This window comes from Nyctereutes procyonoides, unplaced genomic scaffold (genome assembly GCF_905146905.1).
Source record: "Nyctereutes procyonoides isolate TBG_1078 unplaced genomic scaffold, NYPRO_anot_genome, whole genome shotgun sequence".
NCBI classification, from domain to species: domain Eukaryota; kingdom Metazoa; phylum Chordata; class Mammalia; order Carnivora; family Canidae; genus Nyctereutes; species Nyctereutes procyonoides.
The window spans coordinates 83,818,405-83,829,924 of NW_026575140.1; the positions used below are offsets into that span (position 1 = coordinate 83,818,405).

The following is an 11,520-nucleotide window of genomic DNA, read 5'->3' on the forward strand; positions in this document are numbered from 1 at the left end:
GTTTTTCTTTTCTTTCTTTCTTCTTTTTTTAATTTATCTTTCTTTCTTCTTTCTTTCTTCTTTCTTTCTTTCTTTTTTTAGTGACTAAAAGTATTGTTGACTTCCACACAAAGGAAAATATACATTCAATATCTATTGTTTTACAGCATTTCTAGTGCTCAGTGACCACAGTAAATAACACCAAAAATGACCATTTAAAAAACTTAACTAGTAATATCTGCTTACAATTGAATATGTTTATTTAGTCATGGACTAAAGTGTGGGTCACGCTAAAGTGTGGGCCCTCTGATGGGTGTATGATTAGTTTAGACCAGATGAGATCAGAAGGTTCCAGAACACCGGGGCAGAAAGTAAGATCTGTCCCTCCCAACCCTAGGGGCGGCCAGGCCAAGGCAGTGGTTAGTGAGGGCTTAGAAAGCAAAGAAAAATGAAACAAAATGCAATGTTTTCTGTAGGTGGTCTATAGACCTACATGCTCCACCTCAAGTACCTATTGAATCAACAACACACGCATGTCATCTGAAGAACTATTGAAAAGGTACCACCTTGGGGAGCAACCCTCAGGCATGGCTCTTCCGCCGTCCAGCCCCGATCCAACACCTCACTGGGGATCTGCCTCCTGGAGGCTCCTCCACCATCAGCAGCAGGGCTGCGCTTGTGTCCAGCAAGCCCTCAGGAGGAGGCAGTGGGATGGTGCTCCGTATCAATGGGTGACATGAAGAGGGGAATAAAGAACTAGAGTGAGGGGGACCAGGGGACTGGATTCTGGTAAATAAACAGAGACTTCAACTCTTCTCCAGGACGTGCTTTTTGCAAAGCCAAAAAGCACCCTGGATACCTCATCATATAGAAAGCTACTGGATTTGCCTCCGTTACCCCTTCAGCCAGGGAGCCCAGCTCCAGGATTATGAAAGGTCAGCTGATTCCAGGACTACAAATCCCAGGCTCCCCTGGGAGGGGGGATGGACACTTCTGAGAGGAAGTGGTTTAGCCAGTCAAACCTCCAGGGCTTCAGCCAATTGAAAAAGGATACGGAGGGAAGCTTTTGAAAGGAATGTCGGCTCACGTGCCTGGGGTCTGTCTCCCTCTCACTCTGACTTGGCCTCCTGTCTAATTGTTTCAGTCTGTCTGAGCTGGTAAATTCCTAAGCACACAGTCAATTTACACTTCGCTTAAAAGCTCTAAGGGGAAACAGAAAAAGTTTCCAGGGAGACCACTCACTTACCTACAACTGCTCCACCAGCCTTCTGGATTTTAACTGAGTTCGTTACTTCCTGTGTTTTCTTAGCAGGAGGAGGGAGGCAACGTAGGTAGATAAATGAGCAAGGATGCAATGCCAGAGGTGCTGGGTTCAAATTCTGACCCTTCCGCCTACTGGGCACCTCGTTTGCACTTCCCCGAACTGGGCAGCTGAGTAACGTCTCCTGTAAGAGTTCCTGTGAGGTACTGGATGACACACGTGGAAAACCCTTTATTATTAACTACTGTACGGGAAGTATATACGCAATCACTGTTATCTGCTAGTATTTGCTAGGTTTTTCCAAGAACTTTTATTAAATCCTCGGTAACCAGTGAGCACTTTGTTCGGGGAGTTGAGCGCAGGGTAGATTTTGCTTTGTGGGCAATAAGGCATTTTCCAAATGGGTGAAAAGTGGGAGTAAATTGGATTTTCCAGAGACTCATCGTGTGTCCCCCATGCCCGGCTGGCCCTCGTCGTGCCCCGCTTGGGCTCCTGCCCTCCACTGGCTCTGTGTACACCTGAGGTCTGTCAAGCACGCTGCCAAGCTGCGGGATGCTGCAAATAAAATGAGATTGTTATGAAAGAATGCTAAAAATGCCCTTTGTCAGAAATGCTGGGTTGGGTTTTTAAATCAGCTAAGAAATAGGGGCTTGGAGCTGGGATTTTATGCTTGGTAAGCTTGGCTCCGATTGTTTGCAGACCCCAAGCAGCCTGTAAGTTCCATGAGAGAAGAGACGGTGTTTTGTTTGCTGTGGTGGCAGCAGGACGCAGTAGTGGGCCAGTCGTTTACATGCTCAGAGAACAGATAAAGGGGCGGGGCGGGGGGGTGGAATCAGAGAGACCTGGGTGTGAAGCCCAGCATTTCCACTATCCTCATGATGATAACATGCTGTATCTGACGCTTGATTTTCCCCTCTGCAAAGCGAAGATTATAGTCCTAACTGTACAAGGCTATCACGAGAGCTAAGTGAGATACTACAAATAAAATGTTCCACGTGTCGAAGAGAACTGTGGAAATCCAAGATACCGTCTTGGTAAGTAGCTCTCTGTTCTTCTCTGATATCATAAAATAGAGTCAAATCACACTCCTCAATTCTTATGCATATTATGAATATACTATTCTAATTTTAAAAATTGTAAAAGCTTGAAACAGTCACAAACTAACGGAGGAGCTGCGTTTACGAAGGACATTTTTTATCGAGCCACTCCAAAGCTGCCGACCTGATGCCCCATCACACCAAATCCTTCAGTGTGCATTTCCTACAAAAAAACAAACACAAACAGTGTGTATTTCTCCTACATAATCCAATATGATCGTGAAAAATCAGAAAATTAAGATGGGCAGACCACTCCCACGTAACCCGTAGGCACCATGTACCCTTAACTAATTGTCCTACTATTGCCTTTTGTAGCAAAAGGATTCTGTTCGTAAGTCCAATTGCATTTAGTTGTCCCATGTGTTTAGTCTGCGACACTCCTGAGTCATTCCGTGACTTTTAGGACTTTGACGACTATGAGTATTTTGGGCCAGTTATTTTGTAGAATGGCCTTCAATGTGGAGATGTCTGGTATTTCTTCATTATCAGATTTAGGCTAGGAATCTCTGGTGGCAGTGATGAGTGCCTTCTCCACACACTATGGGTGGCACACACTTTCAATTTATCCCATTATTGATCAAGTTCATTTTGCGGTGTCTTCCAGTCTTGTCCACTGCACAGTTACTCTTTTCCCCTTTGCAATTAACAAGTATTTTGTGGGTAGGTACTTTGAAATTACGTAAATATTCATCTTCAAAATTCAATATGTTCATTCATTTATTTTGCTAGAGACTCATGGTTTCTTATTTTATCTGCTGGATATATGTTCCTATCATTGTTTGATTTGGTGATGCACTTGCTCCAGTGAGACGCTATTTAAGCTGGCTTGTGTGTCCTTTGATATGTTCCCTTGATATGTCCTTTGATCTGCTCAAGAGATCTTTGAGCACTTCCTTGTTTTTCCAGCAACATATTTTAGGCTCCTTGTCCTAACCATGAAATCTATTGTTTCCTCTTAGGATCTCTTGGAGAAAAGGTTCTTTTTAATGGGAAATGATATTTAGAACCCAATATCTCGGTGCTAGATGTGCTCATTGCTATTGTAGCATCACTGCTCCTGGACCTTTTCAGGGGACAGAGCTAAGCAACATTTGTACCTGCATATACATACATCACATAGACACAACAGAAAGAGATCTATATACACACATATCCCGTTAGGGTTGTCCAGAGAAACAAGCTGATGAGCCTGGAAAGCCAGTGATGTAATTCAATCTCAGTCAGTCCAAAGGCCAGAGAATGGGGTGGGAGGGGGGGCAATGATGTAAGTCCCAAGCCAATTCTGAAAACCTGAGAACCAGGAGTGCTGGTGTCTGAGGACGGAAGAAGGTGGATGTCTCAGATGAAGCAGAGGAAAAGGATTTACCCTTTCTTCCCCTTTTTGTGCAGATTGTCCCTCAACAGACTGGATGGTGCCCACCCACACTGGTGAGGAAGATCTTTCCTCTGGTCTACTGTATCAAATGCTAATCTTTCCCAGAAACACCCTCACAGACACACCCAGAAATAATGTTTTACCAGCTATCCGGGCAACACTTCACCCAGTCAAATTGACACATAAAAATAACCATCACATATGCTTAGACATTGGTATCTGTATTTATTTCTTTATCTATTCATATTGAAAACCCGAAGTTCACGCAGATGCAGCCATTTCTGATCTAACACCACAGGGTTCACCTAGTTTTTCCCCTTCCTTATTGTAATTCCCTTATTTGACAATGAGAAACATGGTTTCCATTAAGCAGAATATATGCACTTATCAATTCTGCAAGTAACCGTGTCCATCTCTGCTGCCCCGCTGCCCCCCCTCCCCGCTCCCAGTTCCGACTCTGGCCACCTCACCATGTGCTCCCTCCTTACCCTACACCAGGCTGTGCTTCCGTATAGATGTCCTCTTCACCCAGTCCAAGCCCTGACACTCCAAGCCAGGTCACCCCTCTGCAAGGACACCATCCTCATTCTGCTCAAGCCCTGCCTCTCACGACAGGTCACACCCCAGTCCCCCACGGCCACTGTCTTTCCTCCACATGGTGCCCTTCTCACCCAGGGCAGGCCCTGCTACCACTGCACTTTGATACTTGGCCTGCTCTGTTCCCCCCGAATGGCTTCAAGAATAAATACTTCTGGAGAGAAAGGAAATGAATGGGAAGAGAGAGGGAAAGAGAAAAGGGAAGAGAAGCAGATAAAGAGAAGATCTGTAAATATACATTTCAAACCACACATAGCTCACTGCATGTGTGTATCTTTTGGCCATGGTGGGAGAACAAGGGGCTCCAAACCTCACTAATGTGTGGTCTCTGCCTGTCTCTGCATTCACACACACACACACACACACACACACACACACATACACGTGCGCGCGCGCGCCTACACCTCTGACACGCAGATTCTAGAGAACAGTAAGAGAAAGGAGAGAAGAGTAGAGGATTTAGCGAGAGAGACTAAGGAGCTAGTTGGGGATGGGCATAAAATGAAGCAGATAATTTTGTGCTAGGTATCCAGGGGAGAGACTGGAACGGGGGTGGGGGGAGAGATGGATACTCAGTGTGAAAAAACAATGCTCTGGGATATGCCATAAATGTTTTTTAGGAAGAATGGAATCAACTTTTTAATTACTTTTGGCTATTGAGCTGGGCTAAGACCCAGAATCTATTTTATATCTGAGGGTCTGTGTCCTCCATTAGACTATAAAGACAGGAAGGATAGGAACTGCTGAGCCTAATGTTTTCTTTTTAATTCCTCGCACCTAGCAAGTGCCTGGCTTTATAGAAGGATCTGATACATGGGTCTGTTGTTTGTCAGACTGCACCTGCCGACCAGAACGCATCGGAGCCCAGCTGCCCAGCAGGTCTGAGAGGCAGGGTGAGGTGTCTGCACCATGACTTTCTGGTTAACTCCGGAGACATAAAGAGAAAATAAAAACATGAGAGATATGGTAAAAGTATAAGACCAGAGCACTCCTATAATTTGCTGGAAATTTTCTTTTCTTTTTTTTTTTTTTTACCAAGTCATTGTCTGTCATTCATTGGTTTCCCCAGAAGATGTAGCATTTCCTTCCCCACTGATTCTTATATTGTCTTGAGGCTCTGACTTCCAGAAATGTTTAATCAGGCATCACATATACTCTAGCGATACTTTCCAGATACCTCAGCTTTTCCTGACAACTTTCCCTTCATTTGCTCTTTGTCTTTTTGAGGAACTTCTACTTACCTAGGGTTTTTCTGAGTAACTCAAAGTATTGTCATTAAAAAAAATCATAACAGAACATATGACTACTCAGAAACCACTATTCATAAGACATCCACCTTGAGATATTTAAAATGTGGAGAGTTTCAACTCTCTGTCCGAAGGAATGTAGCCTGTAGGGAAGAAATATGAACTTGCCACTGATTCTGAAAAGCAAAGTCAACTAAATTGTAGCTTAAATTCGCCTTCAAAAGCGTACCGCGGAGGATTCTCAGTCTTCTTTTTTATACACTGAATCTTTAAGGAACTTTGGTGATTCCCTGATCAGAATCTAAGACACAATACTCCAATGGATCTAATTTTTCAAGTGGCTTCAATCCAGCAACCAAATCCTAGACTTGCCACTCGTGTTCAAAGCTAACCCTCGAATATTTTGGTCAGATAGGAGTGAAGAGAGAGTAGCAGAAGAAAGCAAGGATTTTCATCCCCACAGCAAGCTGTGTGGCCAAAGACAGAGTCTTCCCCAAGCTGCCCTTCATGCCTAGGAGACCTGCATTCTGCTAGGAGATGCTAGCCCATTACCTATACCTCACTCCTAGAAGAATATCCTATATTCTGAGTATTTGTTCTGCAAGGTTTCTGGAAAACTCTGGAGATGCCTCAAAAATCATTTGCATAGAATGTGCACTTAGGTTAAGTCTTACTTTGCAAGAAAGATCTAGATTTCAGGAGATCAGTTACTCAATTTGTTGAGAGTTCATTACAAATGGCTCCACAGCTTTGTCTTAGCAAATGTCCAAAAGACAATGGAGAGAAAACTGGAGTCAAAACAAGGTCTCATAATTCACAAGCAGTAGGTCCCTGGAGGGAGTCTAGTTCACCTCCAGCACTTTGGGTAACAGAGCAGATGGACAAACGTTCTTTATATAGGAAGTCCTGCTGGTTTTCCTGAGAGAAACTATGACAAAAAGCCAGAGGAACAGATAATTTGGCTTCTAAGACATAAGTTTAACCAGCTAAATGCAAAAATATGAGTTTACTCAGAGTCATAGCATCTTGAGAAGGTGAAAACCATTCCTCTCTAAATCCTCAACCATCTTCATCTCTGAGGAAAAAAAAAATGGAAAGATTGGCCTAACCCTGGAATTTCCTGATCTTAGTGGATTTACGACCAAAGATCCAACGGATGACCCAGGTCATTACTGCTGGCTGCACAGCAAATTCAATTATCCTAAATTCCAGCACACCACCCTTCTTCCTGTCCTTCACCCCTTCCTTATCATAATCTTTCCGGGGCCATCCACCCCCACTGGGTTGTCTGAGCCCAAGTTTCATCTCTCAGCAAGCTCCGAGCTAACCATCAGTGCCGAGGACATTTCATCAGAGGGACAAAGCCACGTTCTTGATGAAGAGCAGTGACATAAATTCCGGCCCAGCCAGGACCAATTCCCAGCTATCTCTAAGGATGGAGAAAACAGCATTAGGACATGAGAAGTTATTTCTCGGGATGATAGCTTGGAAGCCCTTAGTAACTGATTAAAGGACAAGTCTTTTGAATGGTTTTATCTACAGAGGTTTTAATGCCATTGTGCCCATCATCTGCCTATCCCCCACCCTGGCCATATATGGTTAAGGAGCATGCTTACCTTATACAGACAGATCTCACAGAAGGTAGATCTTTGCGTCATAAGGGACAGGCGCTCATTCAGAGTCCCTGAGGTACTGGGAACTCACTCTAAAACACCCATGGTGATGAGGGAGGTGAGTGTCTGCAAAAATGGACAGACAGCCTCAGGGAGCCTGGAACAAGGAAGCTACTAGAGCCCAAGGAAGTCAAGAGAAGATGCTTCTCAGTTCCCATGACCAAGATACCTTCTTCACATCCACTTTTGTGTCCTTCCACCACCACACACCTCCATCTCTCCATATGCCCCTTAAAATGATGGAGAGGGGTGCCTGGGTGGTGCAGTTGGTTGAGCAGTTTCACCTTGGGTGGTGATCCTGGGGTGGTGGGATGGAGCCCCTTGCGGGGCTCTGCGCTCAACACGGAGTCTGCTAAAGTTTCTCTCTGCCTCTCCCTTTGCCCCTACCCCACCCCTTCAAATAAATAAATAAATCTTTTAAAAAATTGTTTGAGAGAAGGTCTGCCGAGTTATTTACTTGCTAAGCTAATTATTGTCACCTCACTCAAAACACCTCAAGGATTACTTGAAGCTCATGGCTTAGCTGTCCTTGGGTCAGGGCCCCACGGTGGTGACCCAGAGAGTCACATGTTACAGAGCAGCCCTGGCTCTTCCCTGAGTGGGGCTGTGGGCATGGCAGGCACCCAGACTGGCTGGCCTAGGCCATCCCTCCTGCCAGAGTCAGGATGACACCAAGTGCGGAATGACCCAGCCCAGCGTCTCCTATGAAAGCAACCCCTGGCCTCAGCTTCCAGGACACATTTGGTTTCCATGCTCCACCTGGAATCTTAAATTATGTTATGAAAAGTCTAAAAATGCCATTTTACACCAGGATACTACATCACCACTGGACCTAAACTAAAATATGGCTTCTTGGGGAGGAAGGAAGTATCAGTGGGTGAAGTTGGTTATGGGTTTTCATCTAATCCTACAGCACCCCAGTGAAGTGGGTGTTACTGAGCTGATTTGTGGTTGAGGATTCCAAGGCTCTGAAATTACCTTAGTAGGTGGACTTGAACCCAGGCTTGCTGTTTCCACTGGAAATGTGATGGAACCCGCAGCACCTTCTGACTCTTGGCGTTGTCCACCGGCGTGCACTCATCTCCTCGGTACCTGCCACAGAGGAGACAAAGCAGCCCAGAGAGCCGTTTCCACCTCAGGGCTGAAACACAAAGCACTTTACAGTTTTCAAAGCAATCTCCATATACTCTCTTTTTTCTGGAATACACTTCACTCTTTGAGTATTTGGCCTTTATTGTCTGTCTCTCCCCACTGGAACCTAAGCAGCAGGAGGGCAGGGTTTTATCCATTCTGCTCCAGGCCGCATCTGGCCCTGGAGCCCTGGAACCGGGCAGCCCCAGGTAGGTGATGAGCACGCATTCCTGCATGAACGGCTGTCCTGGGAGATGGTCTTGGCTTGATGCTCACTTTGCGAGGAAGGTGCGGGAAGCCCTGCCGCTCCTCTGAGGCTGGCCAGGGTGAGGCGCCTCTGCCCAAACCCCGACTGGACAAGGAGATGCTCTTTTGGAAGGCAGGGGAAGCTGCTGTCAGAGTTTCTAGAAGCCTACCTCCGCAGCAACATTTGGCCCACCAAAGAAAGGTTTTCATTTGTTTGGAGAAACATTCCTGGAAGCTCTCCCCGCCCCCATCAGGGTCCCAGGGGAGAGGGCCACCTGGCAGCGCCCCGCCCGGGCGCTAGGGCCTGACCACCCAGGTCCGCGGGGCTCCCCGGGCCCCCCCCTCCCCCCCCAGCCGGGTCCCTCCTCCAGCCGGCTGAATCCAGCCCATTTAAAGTGCCCTTTGAAAAGGTCTCTGTTTGGGTGAGCGCCGTGGGCTCTGCCTAGAGAGCGGCAGATTATCTGAAAATAGGTGTTATTGATTACAACCAGGTGGTCTTTGTGGAAAGGCGTCCACTTGAACCAAAATAAATATTTGCCGCACAAAGAACAAGCCGGGCCCTGTTGCGGGGCGGGGGGCGTGCTGGGGGGGGCGTGCTGGGGGGGTGCTGGGGGGCGGGGAGGGTGCTGGGGGCGGGGGGGGTGCTCGCGGCCTCTCCTGGCCTCGCCCGGGCGCGGCGGGGCAGCCCCGGATTGTGTTTCTGCAATTAGGACAGAGACGCGCAGGGGGTGGCCCTGGGGGGGCCGGGGGGGGCCTGGGGGGAGCACAGAGACCCCGCCGCGTCCAGGGCCAGGCCCGGCTGCAGCCCCCCCCACCCCCGCTCGCCCCGCGATTGTATTTTCTTTGGCTTTCGGGCGCGCTCCTTATTATTTATTTCTTTTCTCTCTGCTTTATTTTTATTTTCAAGTTGCCGGCGGGGCTGGATGCCGGCCATTCACCCCGCTGCCTTGGAGCGCGGCGCGCAGACAGCCGGAGCCGGCTCGGGCTCAGCCCGGTCCTCGGCCGCCCGCCGGCACCCGGAGGCGCAGGGGGAGGGGGGCGGGGGGAGGGAGGAGGGGGGAGGGGGGAGGGGGAGGGGCGGTGCTGCGGGGGAGGGGGAGGGGGGGCGGACCTGGGGGGGCGCCTCCGGCAATGGGGTATTGTGGGGAGCAGGGGGGCACCGCAGGCGACAGGGTGCTGCGTGCAAGGGGGTGCTGCGGGGAGTAGGAGGGGCTCAGCAGGTGAGGGGGTGCTGTGGAGAGTGGGGGGCACTGTGGGCACGGGCTGTGGGGAACAGGGGGGCACCGCAGGCGACAGGGTGCTGCATGCAACGGGGTGCTGTGGGGAGCAGGGGGGGCGCCGCAGGAGACAGGGTTTGTAGGCCAGGGGTTGCTGCAGGCGAGGGAGTGCTGCGGGGAGCAGAGGGGGCACTGCGGGCAAGGGGTGCTGCGAGCAAGGGGGTGCTGTGGGGAGTGGGGGGGCACCGCAGGCAACAGGGTGCTGCGTGCGAGGGGGTGCTGTGGGGAGCAGGGGGGCACCGCAGGCGACAGGGTGCTGCTGGCGAGGGGGTGCTGTGGGGAGCAAGAGGGGCGCTGCAGGCAACAGGATGCTGTGGGCAAGGGGGTGCTGCGAAGATTGGGGGGAGCTGTGGGCAAGGGGGTGCTGCGGGGAGCAGGCGAGGCACATGCCAGGCTCCCCTGTCCAGAGCCAGGCCCACAGGACCTGGCCAGAGGCAAGTCGCTCTCTGGAGAAGATGACCTAATTAGGGGTGAGATTTGGGGTTAGTTCAGGAGTGGCCTGAAACTTTGACACCCCCTAGGTCCCTCTGTCCCATTCTATGTGCAGACTCTGCCCTGGCCTCCTGCCCCCAGGATCGGGGTCAGACAGCCTCTCAGGGGGCACCCGGGGGCTCTCACTCCCATCCCCAGGCTCTGAGCGGTCCCCTCTTGCCTTTCCAGGTCTGGAACCTGCTTCTCAGGAGCCAGGGGTGACTGGGGATGCCCAGGAGAGAAGGGAGGGCACCAGAGGCAGTTGCCCAATGCCAAGGGCGGAGGGATGGAGGCTGGAGGCTGAAAAAGATGAGGGGGCATGCGAAGCAGGAAGGGCCATCCCCAGGGAGATTCTGGAAGGCAGGTAGAAAAGCTGGGGCCAGGAAGAAAGAGAGATAAGAAGGAAATCAGAGAGAGAACATGCAGGAAACCATTCCTGTCAAGGTCAGATCCTAAGAGGGCTTAGGGCTGTGCTCACAGAGGCAGGTGAGTCCCCAGCTCCGAAGTCCTCCTCTTACAGACCTGGTGCTCCTCCTGGCTGAGCCAGAGGTTACCAACCCCTCCGCAACCCAGGATCCTCTTGCTTCGAGAAGACATTCCTGGTGGCTGCTACTGAGCCCGTGGTCTGTTCGCTGGCAGTGTCCCAAGGGTTGTAAAGTAGAATTTCGAGACACTTAAAAACATCCCTGCCTCTGTCTCTCTTTGGCAGCAATTCCCTCTCCTTCCCAGATCATAGCAAGAGCTGCCATTAAGTCCAACGTGGCACAAGCAACAGGCCGCAGGCCAGCCTCTGAGGGGCTAGGCTGACTTTCCAATCCCGGAGGGAACCCAGGACACGGAAGGGCATCAGTAGGCACCTCGCTACGCCCTGTGCTCTTTCCCCTGAGAGGTCACTTCTGAAGGCAAACTTTGCCTGCGCAGAGCCCCAGCATCACTAGTGAGGACCTGCGCGTCACAGGGACCTCCCATCCCACCGTCAGGTTGCCGTGACACCTGGGGAGCAGGAATGGCCTTGTCAAGGTAGAAACACACCAGTGGGCTCCATCAGGAGCAAAGCTGTCCCCCAGATTTCAAGAAAAAGGTGGCTTAGTAGTGGATGATTCGATTATCGCTTGTAGCCACACCGAATACCAAATAGGAGGTATTTTGGCCACGTAGCCTATGAC

The 11,520-nt window shown here is 49.8% G+C and overlaps 1 long non-coding RNA gene across 1 annotated transcript; it reads right to left on the minus strand.

The window, feature by feature from the left end:
- Positions 1 to 1,664: 1,664 nt before the first annotated feature.
- Positions 1,665 to 10,993, minus strand: LOC129496668 (uncharacterized). The gene is made up of 4 exons (XR_008661825.1): positions 10,877 to 10,993; positions 8,208 to 8,321; positions 7,173 to 7,295; positions 1,665 to 1,795 (listed from the first exon to the last, which is right to left on the minus strand). It is a non-coding gene; the product is annotated as an uncharacterized LOC129496668 (long non-coding RNA).
- Positions 10,994 to 11,520: the final 527 nt, after the last annotated feature.